Below are 27,624 nucleotides of genomic sequence, written 5' to 3' on the forward strand. Positions count from 1 at the left end.
GTGTGTGTGTGTGTGTGCATGTGTGCTCGTCTCTGTGTGCACATCTTGTTATTGACTGGCATCCTATCCAAGATATGTTTTTCTGCCTTATGCCCACTTAAAGCCATCATAGATTATGGCTTCCCTGGATGTCTGAAATACACATAAAATTGATACCACCAAATCAAAGAACTGATGAGCTCTGCAATGTTGTTTACCCTGTTTTTGAAATATGATAAGTTCCATTATGTGTTTCGTCCTCTTCTATCTAGAACACCTACAGTTATAACTAATAATGGATTTACATCTATTTTCTGTGTTCATAATTTCTAAATGCTTGGTCATAATTTGTTTAGTCTACAAACTGTTTGTTCCAAACATGACTCTATCAGTAACTTTAGGCTTCCCGGCCTCCCATTTTTCTGGTAGCATTTACTGTTCCATGCCAGCACCAACATACAGATGTTAGTAGTTGCATCCCTTTAACTATCCCTGCCTTAACAGTTGCTGTTTGGTTTCCACTCTGGCCATTCACTGTTGTTTCACCAAGCATTAAAGTCACCCTTCTCTGACAGTCCTCTTGAAGATGGTTAGTGCAAATCCCCTACCTTTACACACTTTTCAGAGGTGACTGGAAAAAATTATTTTGTAATTTTATCTATTTATTTATCTATTTATTTATTCAGCCTTATTGATTGGGTTAGTCCCACAATGGTGTCTTTTTGTTGTAGACTTTTGATGGTATTCAGACTGTCTCTGGCAAGGGCACAGGGGGAACATCCCTTACTCTTTGGAGCAGAGATGCACTCTCTGAAACTGTTTGGTTGCACTGGAGGGCTGCAACTGCAGTTCTGGGAATTCCAAGGTGGAGGAGAATATAGCAGAGATGGAAAGAAGTGCAGAAGAAAGGTTACTGAAGGAGGAAGGAGGCAGAATAATTGTTACAGAGTTGGAGAGTGGAGGATTGCAGGCACAAGTAGACCTGATGATCCATGCAGAGCCAAAGGAAGGATAGGAAGTGAGATGGAGTGACATGGTAGAGAGTATTACAGGAGGAAAAAAACTGAGTGGTTGGAGATAGAGACAACAGCTGGTGAAGGTAAAACACTGGAGGCATACTTGCCTGGTGGAGTAGCCTGCTTCAAATGTATAATTCTGCAACAGGGTTTTTTGTTTAGAGGTAAAAAAAGTTATGCAGATACAGCAAGGTGAAGAAGAATTGGAATAAGGGACCAAAAGGGGAAAAAAGTTTGCAGTTTCTTAACAGCCACAAAGAAAATGACCAGTGGTAAGAATACAAAGCAAAAATGATGGCACTGTGAACAGGTATGACATAATGGATGGTATTATTTTGGACAAGGGTTTGACAACAAAGACATAAGAATAATAATTCATTTGAGAGCTGAACATTTTTATGAAGTGATATTTGAAAGCTTTAACTTGATGAAAAATGAAATACAAGGGCATCATGGAAAGACTATTTATTTCAGAGTTTGTGACTACAGCTAAAATAGAAAATAAAAGTGCAATTCAGGACTTCAGATATGGAGGAGCATGAGTTAAATCTAGTTATCCTTTCATTACATCATAAAGTACATGAAGTTAAAAAATACGTGTTAAAACAAATGTGTGGTCTGGGGGTTAGGAAGTGTAGGTAGCAATGGATGTTGAGGATGAGAAAAACTGAACATACTGCAAATACAATAACTCTGAATAATAAGAGATGGTTTGTTAGGTAATGTGGTCAACCTAAAGCTTGTTACTTCTGTGGGGATGAATATAATTTAGTACAAGACTGTAATAAATGAAAACTTGACCAATGTGGGGAGAAGGGAAATACAGCAAAAGTAATGTAAGCCTGTTTGCAGAAAATGTAAAGAATTTGGACTCTTCTGGTTTGACTGTCTCATATTAAAAAAAGGAAAGAGTAGATGAAAATGAGAGCACAGAAGGTAAGCAAACAGTAGAAAATATTAATACTGAATATTGTTGGAAGAAAAGGTGGTAGGAGGAGGGGATGCTGACAAAAAAGGTTACACAATGAAGAGGTAGTTGGAGAAGAATAACAGTTCAAAACATGGTTATTAATGTACAGGAATCAAACACATTTCCATTTTCAGAAAGTGAAGTGGAAGAAGAAGGATAAATGGAGACAGAAAATGAACAAGAGCAAAATAGAGAAAGATCAACTGTTGAGAGACTTAGGCGACAGAAAAAAAAGATCTAGAAGTAAAACACTTGACGGGAAAGGGTGATATAGGAATTTAAGAATTAAATGTGAATAGCATTAGAAATAATGTAATAGATTTGGTGGTTCTGGAATGATATAAAACATAAAATGTTTATTTTTTGGCATGCTAGATATCAGATATAATGAAGAAGAAAAAAGGAAAAAAAAAATACACGCATTATGGAGGTTTGTTCAGTCATTAAGAAATGACATATTCTGGAATAGGGATTCTTATAAAAGATGGAAACTAATTTTATTATATATGTAAAAATGGAAGTACTAGGAATGCTAGTGATATATAATATGAGAATGAGACAACCATGTATGAGATTAATAGTAATTTATGCATTTACATAATAATAATGAGACAGACAGAAAACACTTATTTGAAGAAAGTAAAAAAACAAATGTGTGAGTAGATATATCAATAGTGATGGTAGGAAATTTTATCTGCAACCTGAATAAAGAAAGGGGAAAACTAACACAGGGTATTAAGATGTTAGGGGAATTAATACCATTTGGAGATTTAAAAGTAGGAACAGATATATAACAGACTTATAAAAGAGAAAATGGTAATACTGAAATTGATTATACAGTCTATTCTAAAGACATGAAAGAGATGACAGGGAAAGTACGGATAGCAGTGTTTCCAGATCACATGGCAGTATGTGTAGGAATAGCAGAAGACAGCAAAATAATAATGAAGGGGAAGGGGATTAGAAGATTAGCTTTAGAGTTTAAAAAGGAAGAATAAATGACAAGTGAGAAGGAAATATTGTGGAAAGATCATATGATAATCAGGACATTTTATAAACATTGGACACGGGTAGATAATGTAAAAGCAGAAGTATAAAAATATATATTTATAAGTGGAAGGGAGAATAAAAAAAAAATAAATAAATACAATTAAAAATAGAGAAACTTTATAGAATTATGAGGAAAAGATAGAACAATGATGGTGCAGTGGTGCAGCGGTACCGTTGTCACCTCACAGCAGGAGGTTCTCCAGTTTGATTCTCAGCTGAGGTGCCTTCTGTGTGGAGTCTGCATGTCCTCCCTGCATTCATGTGAGTTTCCTCTGGGTGCTCTGTTTTCCTCCTACATTAGAAAGACATGCATCTGGAGCATTTCTCCCTGGGTCTTCACTGAAAATTGGCTTTGTTCCAAGTCGGACTTTCCCAATTAACAAATGTTAAATAAAAGTATAAAAATAAGGGAAATAGAAATTCAAATATATGAAAAAGTAAAAATGTTATATAGGCAATTCTTTTCTAAAGGAAGTTGAACCTTATTTAAGAAAAGTAGTTAAATGAGCGAAGGAATAATGGATGTTATCTTAGATGGCAAAGGAGACTTAGAATATAAACAAAAAGACAATGGGGGGAATTTAATAAAACCTATACTGTGTTTTTTATCATGTAGGCATCACACTGCACTGTTTGCACAAAAGTAAGTAAGTTTTAGATTCAGTAAACGTTGATGAGTGGGGCACACGTATGCGCCAACACAGGATGTTCCATGGCATGCAAATCACCTTGTAAGCAGGTGATTCTCATGCAAATGAGTCAGGTAAAGCAATCCAGCAAGCAGATAGTCAGCTCTTCAGACCCCATATCAGTGTCTGTAGTGTATATGGAAAAATTCCATGTACAGGAGTGTAAACAGACAAAAGGGGCTGTAAAAATGTAAATACATGAATAGAAATGGCATACCACATACAGATATGAGTGAAACTATCCTCCTGTGTGTCTGAAAAATTAAAGGAAATAAGTTAATTTTATTTTTTTAATAATCTGGGCATGTTTGCATGACATGCCTCAGTACACAAACATGCTGTATAAAAAAATAAATATAACTGGAAAAAACAAAATTAATATTATGCGACAGAAATGTATTACAGAGCCTTTCATGGAGTATCTACAATGGTGCATTGGTGCTGTTGCTAACGTAGTAGGGCTAGGATGCGTGTCGTTTACAGGTTGTGAGCACAGATCCATATGCAAATGAGGTGGAGTTACTGAACAGCATAAAGGGGTAATCATATCTGCATATCCCCTTCACGTAGGCAGAGAACCATATAGGTGTTTATAGAGGAAGTAGTTGACATCAGTGAGGGTGTGTCCAATGTCTTCTAAGCTTATTTGAGGTTAGCTGCATCTGTTTGCGTGGAGCACTGCCGTGCTGAGCATGTCCTTTCAGGGTGTGTGTGTGTGTGTGTGTGTGTGTGTGTGTGTGTGTGTGTGTGTGTGTGTGTGTGTGCGCACTAACTTCTAAGCTTTGGTTAGCTAAGGGGTGTGTGTTTCTGCATGTATGCATGGCATGTCATTATGCTGAATGTGGAAGTCTGGGGGCATGTGCACTAAGAGCTAAGCTTTGTTTACCTACAGGGCCCGCATCTGTATGGTGTGCTGCAGTGCTGAGTGTATCTAAAAGCCAATGGCATATTAATTAATTTTGTGCCCTGTTTACCTTAAACTAGGGCCATTTAATGATTTTAACAATATACTAGGCAGGTGGAATGCATCATAGGTAATCAATCACACAGTCAGCACCTACAGCAGAGCACTATAAAGTATGCATACACCCTGTAATCTGGGTTTTCCCCCATATTCTGCACCATTGGAAAACAGACTTGGGAATTTTTACTGAGAATGTTAGGGGCTACAGCAGGTCTGCTACATCTGTATGTGCTGGATGCTGAAGTCAATGCAGCTGTTGATAACAATAAGCCTAGACAAAGAAGAACCTGAGCTGGAGATTGCAGAGTGTGAGGTGTGGACATGGACATGCTACAATAACTCACTCAGCTCTGCTTCCCTCATCTCAGACCCAGAGCAAACAGAGAAGAACCCATCCCAGTGGAAACAAAGGTATGTGCAGCCCTTAGGATACTAGCTACAGGTGCATTCCAAAGGCCAACAGGAGAGATAATGGGGGTCTCACAGTCATCTGCTTCCAGGGTACTCCACCATTTCCTAGATGCCATGCTACCACATGCCAGTGAGCACATTTCTTTTCCACTCACCCCTGAGGCAAGGGGCAGCAACAATTCTACCATGTAGCACATTACCCTGAGATATTGGGTGCCATAGATTCCACTCATGTCCACATCAAGGCACCACCTGGTGAGGAGGGGTATCACTCCATCAACTGCCAAGTCATGTGCAATGCCCAGGGGATTATCATGAATGTGTTTGCTGGGAGCCCTGGCAGTTATCATAACTCCCCTATCTGGCATACATCACAGCTGTACCAGATGTTTGCTAGGGAGTACATCTCGCATGGCCGTTTACTGTGGGATGCTGGCTATGCACTGAAACTGTGGATGATGACACCCATCAGAAGTGCACAAACACCCACCAAAGAACACCATAATGAGGCACACACACAAACTAGGAACATCATAGGGTGTATATTAGGGCTTCTGAAGTCACAGTTTCAGTGCCTCGATATATCTGGTGGAGTCCTGCAGTACTCTCCAGCCACATGTGCACATATGTTCACAGTATGTGCCATGCTACACAATATGATCCTTTTCGGAAACAGCTGCAGCAGAATCAGCAAAAGGAAGGGATACACCCCCCCTCACAAGTGCCTATGTCACCACAGCCACAGTCATAGGAGGACTCTGAAGAGGAACCCCCTGATGAGTTCCCTGTAGGCAGTTGTAGGTGTGTCCAGTATGCCCTGGCTTTGGCTAAGAGACAAAGCATAAAACATTCACTGACAACCTAGGGCCCTAGGGACTGACACTTTACTGCTGCTCACATATGTATAGTAAAATTGTTGATGCCAGGCAACCCACAAAAAACCTGTACCTATCCATGTATTGGCTGTGTACTGCTTGCATCACACAGAGACAGCTCTAAACTATAGTTCTGTCAACTGCTGCATTTGCAAGGTAAGTCTCTAACCTACACACTACTTGTAAGGATTATTATAATATGATATTGTATGTATGGATCTGCTACATTTATGTAAGGAAATACAGTGAACTATGTTGACAGAAATAACATCCACATGGGACTACAGATACCCAGTCTAATAGTATGTGTTCCCTAATAATCAGTAGGCCTCATGGTTGGAATATTCACTACATCAATCAAGGGAGATGTTAAACAGTGGGGTCACATTAGATATTTGGACTACTGTCTATCCCAGCAGATCATGTGCTGTTGTTCCCCCACCGCCAACACAGCAGTGTTCCCATATAACTGCTTTAACAGGAAATCAGTGATGGTATATCAGCAGACCTGGCAATATCAAGGCTGTAACACAGAACTCAAACATACATTATATATCACATGTAATGTAGGAATACAAACGTACATATTTATGCTGTTGTGTGATGGTTGACTCTTCTCTGTCTGGCAGCCTATGTGGATCAATAAATTAGGGAAGTTAGGATGGGTGATGGTGCTGACGGTTCTAATCTGGCAGTAGTCACATCATTTGCATGTGAGGTATTATTATGTTAGTGTTTTCACAGACTGTCAGTCTGTGTGTTGTGTAATATTATGAATCTCAATCACATATTAAGTACAGCAGACAGCTGGAGAATGCTGTGGACATTTTGAGTGAAATGCAGTACTGCAGAAACAGGGACAGATGACATTGCTTTAACAAACAAAGCTCCAGACTAGAGTATAGGTAAGTGTGGCCTGGAGACAGTCCCACTGGACATGCCCATGAACTTAGTTAAAATGAGCGCAATTCTGTTGCCCCTTCATCAAAATGACCTGTAATGTATAAATATGTCTATACATACAGACATATAAGTATACATATCCATCTGTCACTATTTCTCACACACATGCATAGTATATCTATTTCTATGTAGTGTCAAATAGATATATATATATATATATATATATATATATATATATATATATATATATATATATATAGCTATATATATTAAAATGATACATAGACTCTCCCCATATATCTACATAACACATAGACATATCACACACATACCTTCATTTATATATACATCCCTGTTATATACATAAATATGTGTATGGGTGTCTGTAGTTTCCTACATACCTTAGGAATGGTGAGTAAATGTACTCTATCACACATCCATACTGTTGCTCAAAGGAGCCAAACTAAGGGTGCAACAGTACATAAGACACTTACATACAGACTCCTCTGCCTGCTGGATCTCACAATATAGACAGACACAGGTGAGCAGGTGGTGTAATGTATAATGTTGACAAAGCACACATGGACAGGGCACATTGTTCCTGCCCACAGGTTTGCCTATCTAAGTGCAAACAGCCACATATGGCCATACTGGTAACTGTACACACATAGCTAGTATAATGACAGTTATCTCACTGCTAAGATGCAGATAACAGTATGAAGCAATATCACTCAGCAGGCCACAGATGCTGATCAACACAAGCCTAGTTTGTATAATGGTCAACTACTGTGCCTGCAATCATATATACAACAGAGTTATCTTTTGACTCATGTGATAAGTACTGTGATCTATAGGGTGTAAGACTAGATAGGTAGGGGTTCTAATCTCATGCCAGGCTACTTAGTGAGCATGTGTGTATACCTCTATAAAACAACTGCCATGCCCTCATGGGCTACCCACCTGCAATGATTATCAACTTTTTAGCCCTGTAACTTGCTGCTGGCTTCCAAACTGTTCTCTTCTACAAAGCCTAATGGTTTCATCGATCTTAAGACTACCAGCTGACAGTCTAGTGTTAAATTTAAGCTTTGGCATGTGTGATAAGTAATGAGAGCTATAGTATGTAAGACTAAATAGGTAGGGGTTCTAATCTCATTCTAGACAACTCGGTGTGTGTGTATGTCCATATGAAATACATATGATCACCTTGGTAACTTAGACATAAGTAGGGTTTTCCAGTACTTTATTTGTAGTGTGTGATTTGGCCTCCAAAGGACTGACCACAACAAGGCTGCTGATGTCATCAAGCATAATATGTCCTGAATTGATAATGCTAGCAGACATGAGGTGTGTTGCATGCATCACGTGCTGTGATCTGTAGTGTGTACCATTATATAGGTAAGTGTTCTCATCTACATATAGCCAACTTGCAGTACATGCGTGCAGTGGCATGACCTTTATGTAGTGATTGGAAATGGTGCAAGCCTCAATGTAGCCATGTTTGTGTGTGAGCCTCTTAGCATGCACCTTCACCAGCACCACGTGCTATATAAACAGATGATTAGACTCCAAGGAATGGTGCATAATTCTCACCTATTGTCCTTAATATAGGCTGTTTTCCCACCCTTAAACATCATTGAACAACATTTAAACAAGTGCCATATTGCTTAGCATTGCACAAACCAGCTAAGCAGAGTTAGTCAGCATGACAACTTGCACAACTGAGGTTTTAGTTAAGCTTAGCACTGAGCAAACAGCAGTAGCCATCAGCATGTTTAAGCAGTGCTTTCCATAGTGCAGCAGTGCCATATTTTACAAATTTGTTTTTAAAATTAAATATATATAATACATTAACTTACAGACATCTTATGTCTCTTACAGACTCGAACCAAGGACCTACTAAGCATTAGGCTGTAACTCTACACATTTAGCTACTTGAATATTATAAAAACTAGTATGCCTTCACATATACTACTGAGATACCTGTTAGCATTGCTAAGCACTGCAGCACGCTGTGCAAACATGCTTAAATAGATACAGAAATATATAATTAATTATATCCAGTTTCTATTTTTAAATGTCTGGCAGTTGTCAGCCATGTATGTATGAGCACTGCTCAGCTCTGCAGTGCTCTGCACAGCACCGCACAAACATCAATTATTAAAAGTAAATAAATAAATAATTATGATAATTAATTACATCCAGTTTCAATTTTTAGATGTGTAGCAGGTGTCAGCTGTCTATATGCGAGCACAGCTTGTCATTGCTGTGCTCCATGCCACACTGCGAAAACATATAGAGAAGAAAAAAATAATTCATAAAAATAAAATATTACATATTTGAGCCAATTAACATAAGTTCAGCAGTAGGGGGAGCATTACAGGGAGCTTCACCCTATACATAACATCTGACCAGGCATCCACAACCATGGGTACCCTCTATACTTCTTTCTACATGGATTCAATATCCCTGTTCCTATGGTCTCGCTTAGCAGCATGCCATGATTAATATGCATGGCGCACTGCCAAGGAGGAACCTTTATTGTGTACATGAATACATTCCATGTAGACTCTACATGGTGCCTACATGAATTTTATTAAATCCTGGGGATTATATATGTGGTAGAGAATTTATAGAGAAAATATGTGAAAAGGAGGAAATGGATGGACAAGCAAAATGCAAAGTGGAAAAAATCTGAACAAGTAAACATTTTTTTGAAAATTATAGAAGAATAAAGAACTAGACAAGGTGATAGAAGAATGAATGAATCAGCACTAGAATTAATCAGTGTGAGCTGTGGATATTATAAGGAAATGAATACAGATTATAAAGAAGTTTTTTACAAATATTAAGTGGATCAATGAAGAAATGTATAATGGAAAAATAGATAAGTTGTGGAGTAATAAAATTTGTGTGGAAAAAATGAAAGAAATTATATAAAAAGATTGGAGGCCTATAACTCTAGGCAATACTGACTGTAAACTATTTATGAAAATATTATAAAAAGATGGAGAAAATATATGACAGAGTAGTAGGAGAAGGGCTTTATGGTATAAATGGAAGAGAGGTGAAAGAAAAGTTAGTTATTATGAAAGAAGTAATACAGATGATACTGCTTATCAGTGGGGGTTGTAAGCACTAGGTAGCCTATCTACCACAGAAGGAGTGGTTTCTGGGCCAGAAATGATAGTTTATTGGCTGTTTGGGAAGCTTTACCATCTCTTTCAACCTTCTGATTTAAAAGCCTGTGTTTGCGCTTGTTTCCTGCCTTTCCTGTTACTAGTGTAGTCCAGGTATAGATTTGGGTTCTATATTAAATCAACGAAAATCCATTACATCAAATACCAAAACAGTGACACGTATTACTAGAACCGCGAAAATACCGAATGCACTAAACCACAAAATTTAAAATACAGAATGTTCATAGTCGGCCAACCCCACCACTTGCTACATACTACCTACCCAAACAAAATAAATAAACCACATACATACACTAACCAAACCCTACTCCTAAACCTAATGTAAAGCACCAAAACTCAACTTCTAATACTACACTAAACCCCACATACACAACTATCTATGCACTATCCACCCCTCCCTAACCCTAGGGTCTGTAACTACTGCACACTTCCACTACGGAGATATACCTAAACAAAATAAATAATACACAGATACATTTAACAAAACCCTACTTCTAACACTACACTAACTCTTACACACATTACCTATCTATACACTTACCTTAACCCGCACCCTAACCTTAAAGTCCGTAACTATGGCACACTTCCCCTACAGAGATATACCCAAACAAAATAAATAATACACATAAATACATTTAACAAAACCCTACTTCTAACACTACACTATATCTAAAACACATTACCTATCTATACATTTACCTTAACCCGCACCCTAACCCTAAGGTCTGTAACTATCGCACACTTACCTTATGGAGCTATACCGCAGATGGGCCAACCAAAACACTTTCATATTTTGAATTTCGCGGTTTTGCATGTTCGACAATTGCATATTTCTCACAATACATGTCGATAATTTTGTATTCGTGTAAATGGAGTTTTGACAATCTAACAGGAACCCACAAATTTGCTGTATCCAGGACTTTTAGTAAGCTTCTGAGCCCCCCAAGCCTTTCTGTGTTAGAGGGAAGCCTTCTAGCTTATCAGTGGGAGTGGTAAGCATTAGGTAGCCTATCTCTCACAAGAGGAATGGTCCCTGGCCCAGAAATTGTAGCTATTGGCTGTTTGAGCAGTTTTTTTTTCCATCTCTTTCAACTTTCTGATTTGAAAGCTGCACTTTTGCTTGTTTCCCACCTTTCCTATAACTAGCTTAGTCCGGATACAGAGTTGCTGTATCCAGGACTATTGGTAAGCTTTTGAGCCCCACAAGCCTTTCTGTGTTGGAGGAAAGCCTTCTAGCTTATCAGTGGGAATGGTAAGCACTTGGTAGCCTGTCTACCACAAGAGGAGTTGTTCTTGGCCCAGAAATTGTAGTTTATTGACCATTTGGACAGTTTCTGCAACTCTTTCAACTTTCTGGTTTAAAAGACCACATCTGCACTGGTTTCCCATCTTTCCTGTAACTAACTAATTGAGAAGCACTAGAAAGCCTTAAACTGATACAAGCCTTCTAGCTTAGAAGAGAGACTTTAGAGTGATTAAGTATCAGTTTTCTTTATTTCCTTGCTGTACTTAACTGTTTTCCACCTAAACGGAGATTTTCCAGCGTTTATTGTGATTTAAAAGGTTTTTTCACATATTGTACTTATTTGACTGCCTGCACTTTTAAAAAGTCACTTTTTGTTTAAATAATTTGTTTAACTGTTGTAGGCTATACACTAAAGTGTGATAGCCCTTTATGATCGTTTGTAGTCATTTAAAGATGTTTTAAGTGTATTTTTTACTGTTTTAGCCTTATCTTTTCAAACCCCCCCCAAAAAAAAATTCCTTGTTTTTCGCCTTTCTGAGCTAGTATAGTCCAGTTTTCAGGCTATTGCTGAATACAGGGCTATATTACAAGTTTCTGAGTTGCCCATACCTTACTTGGATAGAAGGAAGTTTCTCTATTCACCTGTGAGAGAGGGGAGCTTTGAGCAGCCTATCTGTCCCTGGATGAGTGGTTCCAGCCCAAACGTTAGTAGTTTATTGGCCATTTTGGGCTAATTTGTATCTCTTTCATTTCCCTGCTATAAAAAATGTGTTTGAGTGGTTTTGTGTGCCGGGTAGTGCCAGTTAGCTAGGGTTAAATTATTCCTGGCTCCACTAAAGTCTCCTCTTCAGTTTTTCCCTTGAAACTAGTCTAACTCTCAACCTAAGCACTCAAAAAGCATCCTACAGTCCAGCACTTGCTCAGACCTAATAGCAAGCATTAATATACCCTGACACTTGATTGCCCAGCAGGCCAAGGCTCTTTAATCACCCCTCACCAACCAAGAGACTAAGCAGCTCACCCTACTATTCAGGCATGACCAAAGGGCAATTTCAGGTGTACTCTCCAGTCCAGCTGGTGAATCTGGGTATTCTGAGGCAATGTTACAACTGCCTCATGTACACAAGCAACCCTCTCCTCCTACCACAAAACACTAACATATGTAAGAGATGCAATTCTACAGCCAAACAGTCGGCTAAGCTCTCTCCAGGCAAGACTGGAACAGACAGTCAAGATGAGAAGGTTAACACTTGCACCACACCTCCAGTCACACATAGACCTACTAAACCAGCACTGACAAAAAATACACATAGATACACAAAATCATACTCGTAGGCTCTAAATAAAAACCTGCAAAAGCATCAGAGACCTCCAAAGCCGACACCCAAACAACCTGCACCTCCCACCACAAACCAGACAACATATAAAATACAAAATCAGTGTGCCACACAATCACAGCCCTTCAGGCTAAATAACATACCTAACCCACTAGTAATAGGTGACTATAGTCAGGCACACTGACGTCCCACTCACTAGGCTGAACAAGGAGAAGGTTACTGTTAGCTGCCTGTCGGGAGCCAGAATCTTCCAAATAACACAAGCACTCAGGTCACTCCAGAACAAGTACAAATATGACTCTGTCATTGTTCATGTTGGTGTGAATGACCTGAGACATACCTCCCTTGACTACATGAAAAGAGACATGGAAGAGCTCTCTGATAATGAAGCCCAGGTGGGTATGACCCTGACCCTGAGTAGCATCCTGCCATCACCAAGAATGATACCTCAATATAAAGAAAAAAATTATCAATTTCAAAAAATTGGCTAAGCTTCTGGTGTCATTCAAAGGGGATCCAGTGTCTGGCAGCCTGGGACGACAAGCTCAACAAGCCACATTGCTTCGCAAGAGATGGCTTGCACCTGTCACCCCTAGGCTTTTTAATACTGGCCAAGGCTCTTGCTGCCCCATAGTTCCTTTTTTAGGCAAGGCTCAAAAATCAAACCCACCTCCGTAAACAGCACAATTAACAAAAAACTGAGGATTATGCTAGTCAACACCAGGAGTTTAAATCTCAAAATGCACACTCTCGAAGCACTCCTCAGTATGGAGAACATCAATATATACAGCAATTGAAACCTGGTTCAAGGCTCCAGAGAGCACCCCAGCACTACTGAGCTACAACTCATGCCACACATTTTGGCCACAGAACACAGATCGAAACACAAAAGGAGGGGGTGTATCCATATTCATCAAGGATACCTACACCTCCAGGTTAGTGGCGCAGCATGATACCTCTGAGATCATCTATGTGCAACTAACATTGGGCAAATCTGTAATGCAAATTTTGGCCTGCTACAGATCACCCTCCATGACCCAGGACCACCACTCCACCTTTCCGGAGACACTGGAAAACATGAAAGCCCTACCAAACACCCTGATATTGGGTGATCTCAATTACCCTACCATTAACTGGGAAAACTACTCAAGTACAAACTCCCTGGCCCAGCGCTTCCTGGAATTCATCAACTCAAATGCCTTGGTTCAGCTGGCAAACTCCCCTACCAGAGGTGAAAACATATTGGACTTGGTCATCACCAACATGGGCAACAGGTGTTCCACACCAGAGGCCAACCCGTCACTGGTTAGATCAGACCATAAACTAATCACTCTGGATGTCCACACCCCATCACCACCCCCAACTAAGGAAACCACAGTAAAAAACTTTTCTAAAACAAACTTCACCTTACTTAAGACAGAGGCGGTAAGTTTCACAGCCTGCATGCTAAAGGTTAACTCTGCCAAAGATGCAGAAACCTTTACAAATTCACTCTATGAGCACCTACAAGGATGCATGGATCATGCCATCCCTAACAAAACCAAGCTTCACTCCTCTAAGAGAAGGAAACCAGTCTGGTGGACCCCTGTCATAAACAGGCTGTACAATAGAAGGAGGAAACTAGTTCAGAAGAAAAACAAATCCCAAGAAGGAAAGGCATCCATGATCTGTATCAGTAAAATCTAAAGTCCCTCATAAAATCATCCAAGGCTAACTTTGAAAGAAAAACAGCCAAGGATTCAAAAGATAACCACAAAGCCTTCTTTAACTATGTTAAGAATCTAAGTGGCAACTCGCAGATGTACACTGAACTAGTGCAAAATAGCACAAAATATACTGAACCTACTGATATTGCTAACATCCTGGTAGATAGATTCAGTGCAAACTTCACCCCCCTCTCACCCCCAAAAGGGCCCACAATAATACCGGAAAAGTGTAGTGTCCCAGAAATCACAGACGCACAGGTAAAAACAGCCCTTTCAAAAGCCAAAAACACAGTGTCAATGGGGCCAGATGGTGTCTGAGGCTGCATCTTGCATGAACTACAAAACAAACTAACCCCCCACCTAAACACGTTGTTCAACCTCAGCCTCTCCACAGGCTATGTGCCCATAGAATGGCACACAGCAATGGTTATTGTGCTCCACAACGGAGGAGCCACAACTGACCCTGGAAACTCTCGCCCCATAAGCCTGACTAGCCTGGTTTGCAGCTCATCATCATGGAACTCATTAGCAAAGACATTGGGAACCTCTAAACACTTGACTCGACCCAGTTCAGCTTTGTTAAGGGCAGATCATGCCTACTAAACCTGGTTGACTTCTTTGAGACAGTCACCAAGGCCATAGATGAGGGAAAGGTGGTTCACACAGCCTACCTTGACCTCACCAAGGCTTTTGACACCGTTCCCCACTCGGGTATTACAGGAAAAACTCACCAGCCTGAACATGAACCCCTACATCACAAGATGGGTTGCTAACTGGCTTACAGACAGAACTCACATGGTAAGAATAGGTGGCTCCAGGTCTGACTCCAAACCAGTCACAAGTGGTGTCCCACAAGGCTCAGTCCTGGGACCCCTACTGTTCAGCATATACTTCTCAGAAGTACAGGCAAACACAGGAGGACTATGGCTAACCAAGTATGCCGATGACTGCAAACTGGGAGCCATAATTGACTCATTGGTTAACATGGACATCCTCCAAAAGGGCATTACTGAGATGGACACCTGGTGTCAAAGTCATGGCCTCAAGCTCAATGCCACAAAATGCATAGTCATCCCATTTGGGAAAAACAAAACACCCACGAATTACCCCATAAGTGGCAGCCCCCTTAATACAAAAGAATGCCACAAAATGCATAGTCATCCCGTTTGGGAAAAACAAAACACCCACGAATTACCCCATAAGTGGCAGCCCCCTTAATACAAAAGAGGTAATAAGAGATCTGGGGACCCAGGTAGATAGTAATTTCTCCTTTGACAATCATATTGCCAAAGTAGTTAGGAAAGCTTTTTATGTAGCCCATCTAATTACTAAAGGGATCGCATCTAGAAATAAAGAGGTTATAGTGCCCCTCTACTCTTCAGTCATCAGACCCATCATAGAGTACAATGCCCCATTTGGGATGTACCTCACAAGACACCTCCAGCAGCTGGAAAGACCACAAAAGCACCTCACCAAGAGGATTACTTGCCTCAAACATATGTCCTATGCAGCCCGACTGAAAAATCTTCGGCTGTACTCAGTGGCATATCGCTTACTCAGAGGTGATCTCTGCCTGACTTACAAACCCATGTCCAACTCAGAATTGGAGGAAATGCTCCACCTAAAGAAACCCAAGTCACTGTGAGCCACAAGCTCTAGTGAGCTAAACCTCACCACAACAATAAATAGAACATGCTGGAGGGATAGATTCCTGTCACAGAGACTCCCCATGTTTTGGAACAAAATTCCTAACTACATTAGGCAGAGCCCCTCACTAACACTCTTCAAGAGAAACCTTGACGAGTGGATGGGTAACAGAAAATACATCCCTGGGATCACCTCATTGGATCTGTTTGACAGAGGCTCAGTTAATTAATGAATGGGGTGGCAAAAGCTGATGCACTCTGGCTAGGTTTATAAATGCCCTCAGGCAGATAGCTTAGTACCTACCTATGTACCTACCTATGAACCTATGAAATAAAACAAAGAATTCAGTGTGATAGCATGTGATACATTTAAAGCCTTTGATAAAATGAATCATGAAGTAATTTGGCAGATTTTAAGAGCATATAGTATAGGTGAAAAATATTAATGTAATATAGAAATGTTTTGAAAATTCAAGGGTACAAGTTATAAAATAAATGGATAGATAGATGGGAAAAATAAGTATTATGAGAGAAGTAAAACATGGATGCTAAATGACTATTTGCTTATTTGTATTAGAAATGAATGCAGTAGTACATATATGATTTTATGAAATGAGGAAAACAAGCTGGGAGATCGAAATAAATCTTATATTGCCAACATGTAGGACATATGCAGATGATTTAGTTCTAATATACAAAAACACAGGATGTATCAGTAAGGTTGCAATAAGGATTAGGAAGCTGTTAATATATTCTGCAGTTAAACTAAATTAAAAGTAAGGGATTTGTTAAGATAACAAATAAATAAATACATTTCTTAAGAATCGAAATCCAGATGTGAAGAGTGATATTTGGTGAGTATGAAAGTGAAATTAGTTGATGAAGACTGAAACTAGAACAATTGAAAAGTTACCTTGGTGGAAAAGTTTTTAATTTCAGAAAAATATATTTATTTTAAATACTTATGCATTAGGAAAACAGCATATTTAGGGGGACTTTATATGTTCCCCCACAAAAGGAAAAATATTTATTAAAGATATTTAAATATGAGAAGTGAGATAACTTATAATAAAAAAAACAAAGGTGTTTTGAATTTAAAAGGTCTAGTTGTGCATTTAGCATATATGTTTTTGTTTTGTGTAATGAGAAAGGTAAAAGAAAGTCAAAAGAAGGAATGTACGATTTTATGAAAAATGTATATGAAATGAAAAAAATGGAAAGTAAAGAAACTGGACAGGATAGAAGGAAAAGAATACAAGAATAAAATGAAATTATGGAAGTTTAAAGTAAGTGAATCTGCTGAGAAAAGAAAAGAATGGCATAGTACAATTTCAGAAAAAAAGTTGGTGTATCCATTAAATGAATTAAAAGAAGATGCAAAAAGGCAATAAAAGACAGAATAAATAGTTCTGAAGTTGTTTTACAAAGCAGGGGATTTTTTTGTGGAGAATTTTATTATATAAGTTACTGGTGAAACAGAATATGAAATATAAGCTGATGGAGAAAGAAAATGGGGGAATTTAATAAAGCCTACATGGACTTATTTGCTGTGTAGGCATAGTGGCATGGTGCTTACATGGAAGTAAGTAGATGTGTGATCCAGTAAATGGAGCTGAGGGGTGTGCATGAGCGCCCAGACACAGAAGTGTCTGTGGCATGCAAATCACCTCATAAGCAGGTGAAATGCATGCAAATGATGCAGGTAGAGTGTTCCAACAAGCAGATAAGCATCCGTAATGTACATATAAAAATTCCATGTACAGGATGTAAAAGTGACACCAGGGACTGTAAAAGTGTAGTTACGGTGGCAGAAATAGTATGCAGGACACAGATATGTGCAAAAGTAACCACTGGATGTCCAAAACTATATGAAAAATAATGCAAGATAATTTTATTTTTTTAACACCCTGGGTATGTTTATGCAGCAAGCCGCAGTCAGCAAACATACCACTATGAAAAAAAATATATAAAAAGATTGTAAAACACATAATTTGTGAATATGTAACAGTAAAGCATTATAGAACCCTGTGTGGGGTATGGTCATTTTAGGACTGCTGTTGTTGATAATGAGGCAGATCTTGAAAACATGTAGTTTCCGAGTATGGTGCATGGATCCACATACAAATGAGCTATGGTTGCTGAACAGCAGAAATGGGTAACTGCGTCCACAGATCACATCCGTGTTGGGACAGAACCATGTTGGTGTCCACAGAAGAGGTAGCTGACATCAAAAGGATGGCATGTCTGCAAACATTTAAGCTCACTGTAGCTCAGCAGCACCTGTTTGTGTGGCATGCCCCTCTGCTTAGCAGGGGGGGTGTGTCCGGTGACTGCTAAGCTTTGTTTACCATAAAGGCATGTGTTTTAGCAGGCCTGAGCGTGTTTGAGCATGTTTGCATGGTGCACAGCTGTGCTAAGCATGACCTTCTATGGAGACATGTCTGCTCACTGCTAAGCCTTGTTTATCTGTGTGGTTCAGGTTTGCATGGCATGCAGCAGTGTTCGGCAAGGAAGGCTGTAAAAAAAGCCTGAGAAAGCCAATGATATATTAATTACTGATGAGCTCTGTTTCACTTAAAATAAGGCTATTAAACCCCTTAATGATGTACTTGGCAGGTGGAATGCATCATAGGCTACACCTACAACAAAGCACTATAAAGTATGCGTACACCCTGCAATCTGATTTTCCCCCATGCTCTGCACCATTGTAGTACAGACTTAGGAATTTTAACCTAGAGAATGCTAGGGGTTGCTGCAGATCTTCTACATATATATGTGCTAGATGCTGAGGTTAATGCAGCTGCTACTGATGTCAACCATAGGCCTAGTCAGAGAAGGAGAAGAGTATTCAGGCCCAGGGTAACCTACCAGGAGCTACATGATCTGGAGATTGTAGAGCATTACAAAGAAGACAGGGACATACTAAAAGAACTCACTGAGCTCTGTTGACCTCAACTCAGACCCAGAGCCAACAGAAGGGAACCCATTCCACTGGAAATAAAGGCATGTGTAGCTGTTAGGATACTAGTACTTCCCAAACTCTAACTGGGGACATAATGGGGGTCTCACAGGCATCTACTTTTGGGGTACTCCACCAGATCCTGGATGCCATGCTGCCACATGCCAGTGAGCACATTTATTTTCCCCACACTACTGAGGAGATGGCCAGCAGTATGCAACTCTTCTACTATGTAGCACACTACCATGAGGTACTGGGTGCCATAGATTGCACTCTTGTACACATCAAGGCACTACATGTTGAAGAAGGTAGAATCTACATCAACCACAAGGGGTACCACTCCATCAACTGCCAGACCATGTGCAATGCCCAGGTCATTATCATGAATGGGTGTACTAGCAGTCCAGGCAGTTATCACTACCCCCATATCTGGCACATATCACAGCTGTACCAGATGTTTGCTAGGGTTGACACCCCACATGGCCATTTACTGGGGGATGCTGACTATGCATTGGAACCCTGGATGATGACACACATCAGAAATGCCCACCCACCAAAGAATGTCATACTGAGGCACACACACAAACCAGGAACATCACAGAACATGTATTAGGGCTGTTAGAAGTCAAAGTTCTGGTGTCTCGATATATCTGGTGGAGCCTTGCAATACTCTCCAGACACATGTGCACAGATGTTTACAGTATGTGCCATGCTACACAATATGATCCTGTGGAACCAGCTGCAGAGGGATCAGCAAAGGAAAGGAATACACAGCCCCCCCCAACCAGTGCCTGGGTCATCACAACCACACCCACAGGGAGTCTTGGAGGAGGAACCCCCTGAGGCTGTCCCTGTAGGTAGATGTAGTTGTGCCCAATATGCCCTGGCCTTGGCCAAGAGACAACACATAGCACATGCACTGACAACCTAGGGTCCTAAGGACTGACACCTTACACCGACTCACATACATATTAGTAAAATGATGCTAACCATGCCACACAACCTGAACCTCACCATGTATTGGGTGTGGACTGTATGCATCAGACAAAGGCAGTCCTGAACAACATGTCTGTCAACTGCTGCATTCACAAGGTAAGTCACTCTCCTGTACACCTCTTGCAAAGTGTACTTTAATATGGTAGAATATGTATGGACCTGCTGCATGTATGCAAAGGAATATATTGGGCTATAGATAGTGTGCTACTGGACTACTTTCAGGGATCTATAGAGGACTACTAGGCTATTTGTACAGGTCTAACTGCCACTTGGAACAACATGTACTCTGCCCACTAGTATGTGCCGCATAATAGCCACTAGGCCACATGGCTAGAACCTCCATGACATTATTCCAGGGAGATGCCAAAGACTGGGGTCACAGGATGGTCGCACCACTGTCCATTCCAGCAGAGCACAGGTAGTCGACCCCCACCCCATACACATCAGTTTTCCCATACAAGTACTGTAACAGTAAGTCTGCAATGATATACCAGCAGATCAGACAATTCCTCTATCTTGTTGGCAGTGTGAGGAATGAAACTTCACTGTCTGGCAGCTGATGTGGCTCACTGGGCCAGTGACAATAGCATGTATGATGGTGCTGATTGTTTGAATCTGGCAGCATTCAACATCTTTTTCTTGCGAGGTACTCCTGTGGTGGTAGTCCCATAGACTGTCATAACCCCTCAGTCTGTCACTGCAAGAATGCTGGACAAAGTGAATGGGGACACAAAGGGATATACCTACAGACAGACATTATACACACTCTCAGTAACCAAGCAGGTGGCTATTATAACAGCAGGCTGCGATAGGTCAGATTAGCTGCAGGATGTAAAGGCCATCACTTAAATGTGCCAGTAGGTACAACAAGTCAGTGACAACTGTTTATAATATAGCACCAGAAAACCACAAATGTATGAGGAACAGAGCAGACATATGGGGCAAAATGCTGGACATTCTGCAAAAACATGTACAGGGAGAGGTATGCAGACTGTCATCCTGTGTGTGTTTCACCCTGTACCCCACTAAATCATACCTCCCAAACTCTTAGACCAGAAAATCTGGCCAAATAAAATGAATAATAGTGGGACTAAGGCCCACAAATTTGGACAGCTTTTAAATATTTGCTCTTACAAATGTAGAATGTCAATAGAATAACAGGTCCTGCATTGACATGACTCTTCTGATGTGCATGGAGTCTGAAACTCAAATGTCTGTCATTATTTGTCAACTGAAATCTTCATCAATTTGCCACTAATTTGCCATAAAACCCACAATGCTATGTGAAGCAGGCCAAAAATACGAGGCAAATGTCTGGACAGTCTGTGAAGCTCTGTACAGTTCTGTAGTATGAGTCACATATTAAGGTCAGCAAACAGCCAGGGAATGCCTTGGACAATATCAGGGAACTGCATTACTGTGTTAACAGGTGCAGCAGCCGATGGCCTAGATCACATGATAATCCTAGAATGGAGTACAGGTAGCTCTAGCCTGGAGTAAGCTTGTAATTATGGGCAATCACATTGGGCATGCTCCTACACTTAGCTAACTTGAACCCATGTCTTTTGTCTCTACTGCCCAAAGACCTACTATGTGGAAATATGTCTGTACATACAGACAACTATATATACATATCTGTCTCTCCCTATCTTTCTTACACTTGATTAGAGTCTCTATGAGTATATGGCATATATATATATATATATATATATATATATATATATATGATAAGATGTATGGGCGGCCATGGTGGTGCAGTGGTTAGCATTGCCACCTCACAGCAAGAGGTTCTACGGTTCGATTCTCGGCTGGGGTGCCTTCTGTGCGGAGTCTGCATGTCCTCCCTGTGGTCACGTGGGTTTCCTCCGGGTGCTCCGGTTTCCTCCCACATCCCAAAGACATGCTGTAGGTCGATTGGACACTCTAAATTAGCACTAGGCATGCGTGTGTGCATGTGTGTGTGCCTTCTGTGGAAGGGTGGGTGCCGGGCTGGCAACTCGACACCGTAAAAAACTCCACTGCCAATCATGAGCGGACAGGTGATCCGCTGTGGTGACCCCTAACCGGGAAAAGCCAAAAGAAGAAGATATATGATAAGATGTATATATAGCTATATAAAGTACAATGATACATAACCTCCTCACATACAACTATGCAACACATTTAAATTACTTACACACATAACTTCATTTAAGGAGACATCCCTGTTATAAACATTTATGTAGATATGTGCAGGGATGTGCAAATGTCTCCCCAATACCCCTGAATGCTGGGGTTATATGCACATACACATCACAATAGCTGTTTGATGGCAGCAGACCAAGGCTGCAACAGTACATATTCCAGTCACCCATAGACTCCTGTGATTGCGGACTGTCACCCTGTAGATAGACATAGGTATACACGTGTTGTAATGTTCAATGGGTGCAATGCATGCTTTGGACAGGCCATATTGTCACTGATGACATGTTTTATCAAACTGCAAACAGCCACATATGGCCAGACTGGTACGTGCACACACATAGCAGGGATATTGCCATGTTTCCCACCCCTAGGACACTTGATACAAAAACAGTACCAAGCAGTATCACTCTGCAGGCCACATATGCTGTCTAACACAAGGCCACTTTGCATACTCCACAAGTACTGTGCCTGCATCAACATATATAGCAGACATGACCTGTAGAATGTGCTATAGGTACTGTGAGCTGCAATGTGTAACATAAGATAGGTAGAAGTTCTAATCTCACATTATCCAACTGTGTGTGTGTGTGTGTGTGTGTGTTTGTAAATATATCCCCATGCAGCACTTCAGACAAACCCATATGGGCTGTCTTTGTGCAATAGTCATGCATTTTATGCCCAGTGACTAGCTGCTGGCCTCAACATTGGCCTTCTTTACAAGGCCTGCTGATGTCATCCACTTTCAGAGCACTGGCTGACAGCATAATACTAGGTAAACAGCATGGCACATGCAATAAGTGCTGCAAACTATAGTGTGTAATACTAGATAGGTAGAAGTTCTAATCTCACATAGTCCAACTCTGTGTGCATTAGTTATACATTTTATGGTCCTGTGACTAGTGCTTGCCATAAAGTACCCCCTCTACATAAGCATAATTGATGTCCTTCACCATCTAGAGTTGCACATGTGGAATACTCAGGTGACATGTAACAAGGGTAGTAGAGTGTGTCACAGGGTATCAAAGCATGATGACGCTGATTGTCCCCACTGTCCCTGACACACTGCTCTACACATATGCACCTAGGGAGCCAAGCATGTATACTGGTATACCTTGCTGATGTCATATCTCTGCTGTGCTGCCTTGCCATCCTATGCCACTGTATTGCCACCATGTGTCCATAGTTGTACTGCTCAGATTCCTAGGACAAAAACATACACAGGTCTGTGATACACCTGTCATTCTGTAACACTACTGCTAGTGTATCATCGGTCAACAAAGATACACAATGTTTGATGTGTAGTCCTCACCCATGCTAGCACACAGTACCTGTTGTGGCTCACAACAACAGCCATGGCATAACACTGCTGCACTACACAAACACATGCAAAGTTATATAGTCACCCTGTGCATCAGACACATATATGCATCTCCTCACATCGATGACACGGATGGCAGGGATGTGACACATGTATCATCACATGCACAGGGTGTGGTGTGGTGTGGTGTGGGGGTGCCAGAGGCCTAGGCTGTGCCAAACGGTTGACAGCATGTGTTTGAGTTAGGAAGGGGGGTTGGTTAGATGGGCCATGGAGTGGTACCATGTGTGTGTCTGTAGGTGACCTGCACATGACAGTGTTGCTGGAGTATGTGCATGTACACAGTCAAGCCCAGTGCAAGCCCTAAAGGTGTGTATGGTGGATGGCTGTGGACCATACATGGTAGAGTGGACAGTTCACTGTCTCTGACCATGAACATGGGAACTGGCTTCACCAATAGTAGCATGGGCAGCACCATGCTGAAGATCAGATGCAGTGTTAGTACCTGACAGTGACTGTTGTTTGCTGGGCCTGTTTCCTCCATGGGACCACCCAGGACCACGTGCCCATGGTTTGGACAGCACACTTCCCTCTCTTGTGCTGGAGGTACTGCCACTATGGAATTATGAGTGTGAATGGCATTGTTGACTCTCAGCAGATAGTGTTGCTGGTCTACGATCACTTATCTGACACCCAAACTCCAACCACATGTTCCAGCACAGACAATGTCTGCTCAAAGACAGAAACTGTGTCAGCCCACCATCTGTTCACTACATCAGTGAAACATTCCTGGGTGTCACCAATGCGGTGGAGGCAGTCTTGAATATCAGACTGTGCTGCATCCATAATCCTAAGCATCCATCTGGTGTTGTGTTCAGATCATGCCTGTGCCTCCATGACAACCCAAAACATGCAGTGAGTGACCCGCGATGTGACATCTGCAACAGGAGGTGGATGGGCAGCAGTCTTCCTTCTAGCACCCCTGCTGATCTCCCTATGTGGGACTTCACCCAATCTCTGGCTATAGTCAGTGTCTACACTCACTGATGCCATAGTTCTCACACTGTCCTGTACTATGTCGCCACCCTCTGACCGTCCAATATCTGTGGCCTCTGGTGACTGGGTCTGTGTGGGTATACTGACTGTGTGTGGGAACAATGGGGGCAGAAGAGGGTTGTCAACCTCTGGAACAGATTCAGCCACCAACAACCACACCTGTGCCTCACTATGGCCCTCATCATCATCAGAGTACAATGAAACACTGACATCAGGTTGTGAAGGTGACAGACTCCAACCACCCTGTACACCTTTGAGAAGCAAGACAAAAGCAGTACATTACCACCTGCACTATTATGTATGGTAATCCACACAGACTCATACAGATGAGGATCCCCAACTGCATCACATGCCCCACATCTTCTCATCTCTCATCCCATGCACAAAACACAAACTCACAACAACATACACAGACAACCCAGGCCCTGTATAACACACATGTCTCCTACATTTGGGTAATATTGCCAGTACAATACACCTGTGAGGTATACAATATGACTGTGTATGTGATAGAACTACACACAAAACCCAGTACACCTATCTTTAGAATGATATGCCAGTTGTAGTATAACTGCCTCAGTATGTACCATCTCCCTATTGTGTTTTAAAGGGCATCTTGGAGTAATTGCCTCATGTATAGCAGGCTGCATAGTTGCTCATACCTATAAGTGCAAACATGTTAATGTCTGTACCAATATACACCTGTCATTCCCTAGGCTATGCACTGTAGTTAACTGCTCTGAAATGGAACATGCAAGTATTCTACTCTAGCTAAGCACAGCAGTTGTGCATAAGGTAAAATGGCAGCCCTTAACTTTCATAGAGTATATATGATCTGTAAAACAACAGTATCACACTTGCCAGGTACAGGAACATGGACTCCAGCCACACCTGACATATCTATGAAAAGGTGAGGAAGAAGTATTGTCAGCAACACCAAATGTTGCAGTGTTACAAGGTTTGTTTGTGTCTTTCGGCTTTTTCCGGTTATATGTGCATATATACACATGTAGAGTAGCTAATCTAATACTGGATATATTGCTGACATTCTGAGTATATTTGCACAACTGTGGGTAAAAGGCAATGCCCCCAATGCAGCTAAACCTGAAAACAATGTACTGGTCTGTAGAACCTGCCACAATTACTGCTAATGTATTTTCCTGGCAAAAACAGTAAGCTTACCTGGATGCTGCACTGATGTGGATGCTGTGGCATCCACCTCCAGGATGTATAGTATTATGGATAACTGGGAGCTGTTGGCTGATCCTAGGTTTGCCAGGAATTCCTCTGTGGCCAAGAGTGGTTGTTCTGTTGTAGGCCCTTCACTGGTGGCAGCACGATCCTTGGTAACAGCAGCTGTGCTTTGACATGCGGCATTGACCATATCCATGGCCCAGTGTTAGACTTGCTCATAGGTCCTGTCCTGTTGGCCAACTTGATTAACAGCCCTCACAAGGTTGCCCCAAAATGCTGCCCACTGTTCATGATTGTGGTGACCCCTTGACAGCAGGATGTAATGGTTGATTCTGAGGGCATCCAGTAGAACATCATTCTCTGCAGATGAAAATGGTGGATGTTATTGGTACATCACTCCTGCAAGACAATAAGAGGGGAACACATTACATGACTAGAAATGCAGATGTCTACTATGTATAGACCCTACACACCCATAATGGCCTGCACTATCCACTGCTCCCTCACACGTCATACCCACAGTTTGGCAACATACTACATGTGTGGCTATTACCAAGATAGTAGCAATACTGGGTAATGTCCCTGTGTGCCATGACAGATTCTGCTGTATGTCTCTACACCCATCATTGCAGTGTACTGTGGTGTGCCCCCCCCCTTACAGGCATATCCCAACTAATATGTCATACAGCCACTGTTGAACAAATAGCAGTGTGCTATTACAGCAACTATATGGGGACAGTCCAGCAACACCAGTGTGCCACAATGACAGACACCAATGGAGACCTGCTGTAGTACATGCTCCCTGTAGGCATCATACCTCTCAACTATGCAGATGTTTGCAGAATGTCAACATGTTTGCCTCATACATGTGGTCCATTTTGCACAAACTTGTAGATGTTTGACAAATGGCTGTCCAATCATTGCTGGTTGCTGTCGGAAAATTAACACAGAATCTAACTGTTACCTGTTAGACCTCTCAGAAAACAATTATGCTATAGTAATATCTGTTAGTCTATTCATATTCCTACTTTGAATGGGCAATATGTGTACTCTGTCACTGAGTACAGCCATTTGTCTCCCCATGAATTATGGCTTTGTCCTGATTTCTTGCTGTAGGAGGTAGACAGGTATGTTAGGCATCGCTCTCAACCAGACAGGGATTAATGTCCACAAAACAGGGACTTAGTCAGAGTACATCAGAGATATTCAGGGGCACTTTTACAATGTTAGTATTAATTATGTGTGACACTGACAGACTGAGAGGAGGTGAATTACAGTACATCGTTTGATGTTGCAGGAATGTACATCCTTACTTAGTGTCACTATGTCCTACATGTAATGCACTAATCCACTGTCTTTACTACACCAACAACCATTGTGGGCAGGATTCACAGGGACAGAGCAGAGATATGATTTAAAACAGGGACAGTTGAGAGGCATGCTTCTAGGTGCTGGACAACAGAGGATCACTGACATGTGAATATCATACCGCTCATACAAGCCTACTGTTTTAATCCCTATTTCCCACACCTCCATCCTCCCATCTGCATCCCATTTTATGAGGAAATCTAGTACATACCTTGTAGAGTGATTTATTGCTTTTTCTGAATCAATCCACTGCAAATGCTTTGCACATACACTGTCTGAGTAAAACCACATACATACCTGTTCCCCATAAGCAGTTGCTTGCCTTTTGTAGGTAATGCTAATTAACAGGTAATTACCTCTGCACTAATCTGTGGCTCAGAATTGCTAATTGCATACAAAACAGCTGAATTGCACCATCACTAGCCAATTACTTGGCACCACAGTGCAATATATTAGGCCTTCATGTAGGCCTTGGCTCCTCTATTAGTTTTTGAGATGGATATTACTGAGGTGTGGAGACTACAGCATCGGAGAGGGTAGATACAAATACTGCCCAC

The sequence above is a fragment of the Protopterus annectens genome, chromosome 11.part0, assembly GCF_019279795.1.
Source record: "Protopterus annectens isolate FY-2018-M chromosome 11.part0, PAN1.0, whole genome shotgun sequence".
Classification (NCBI taxonomy): Eukaryota; Metazoa; Chordata; order Ceratodontiformes; family Protopteridae; genus Protopterus; species Protopterus annectens.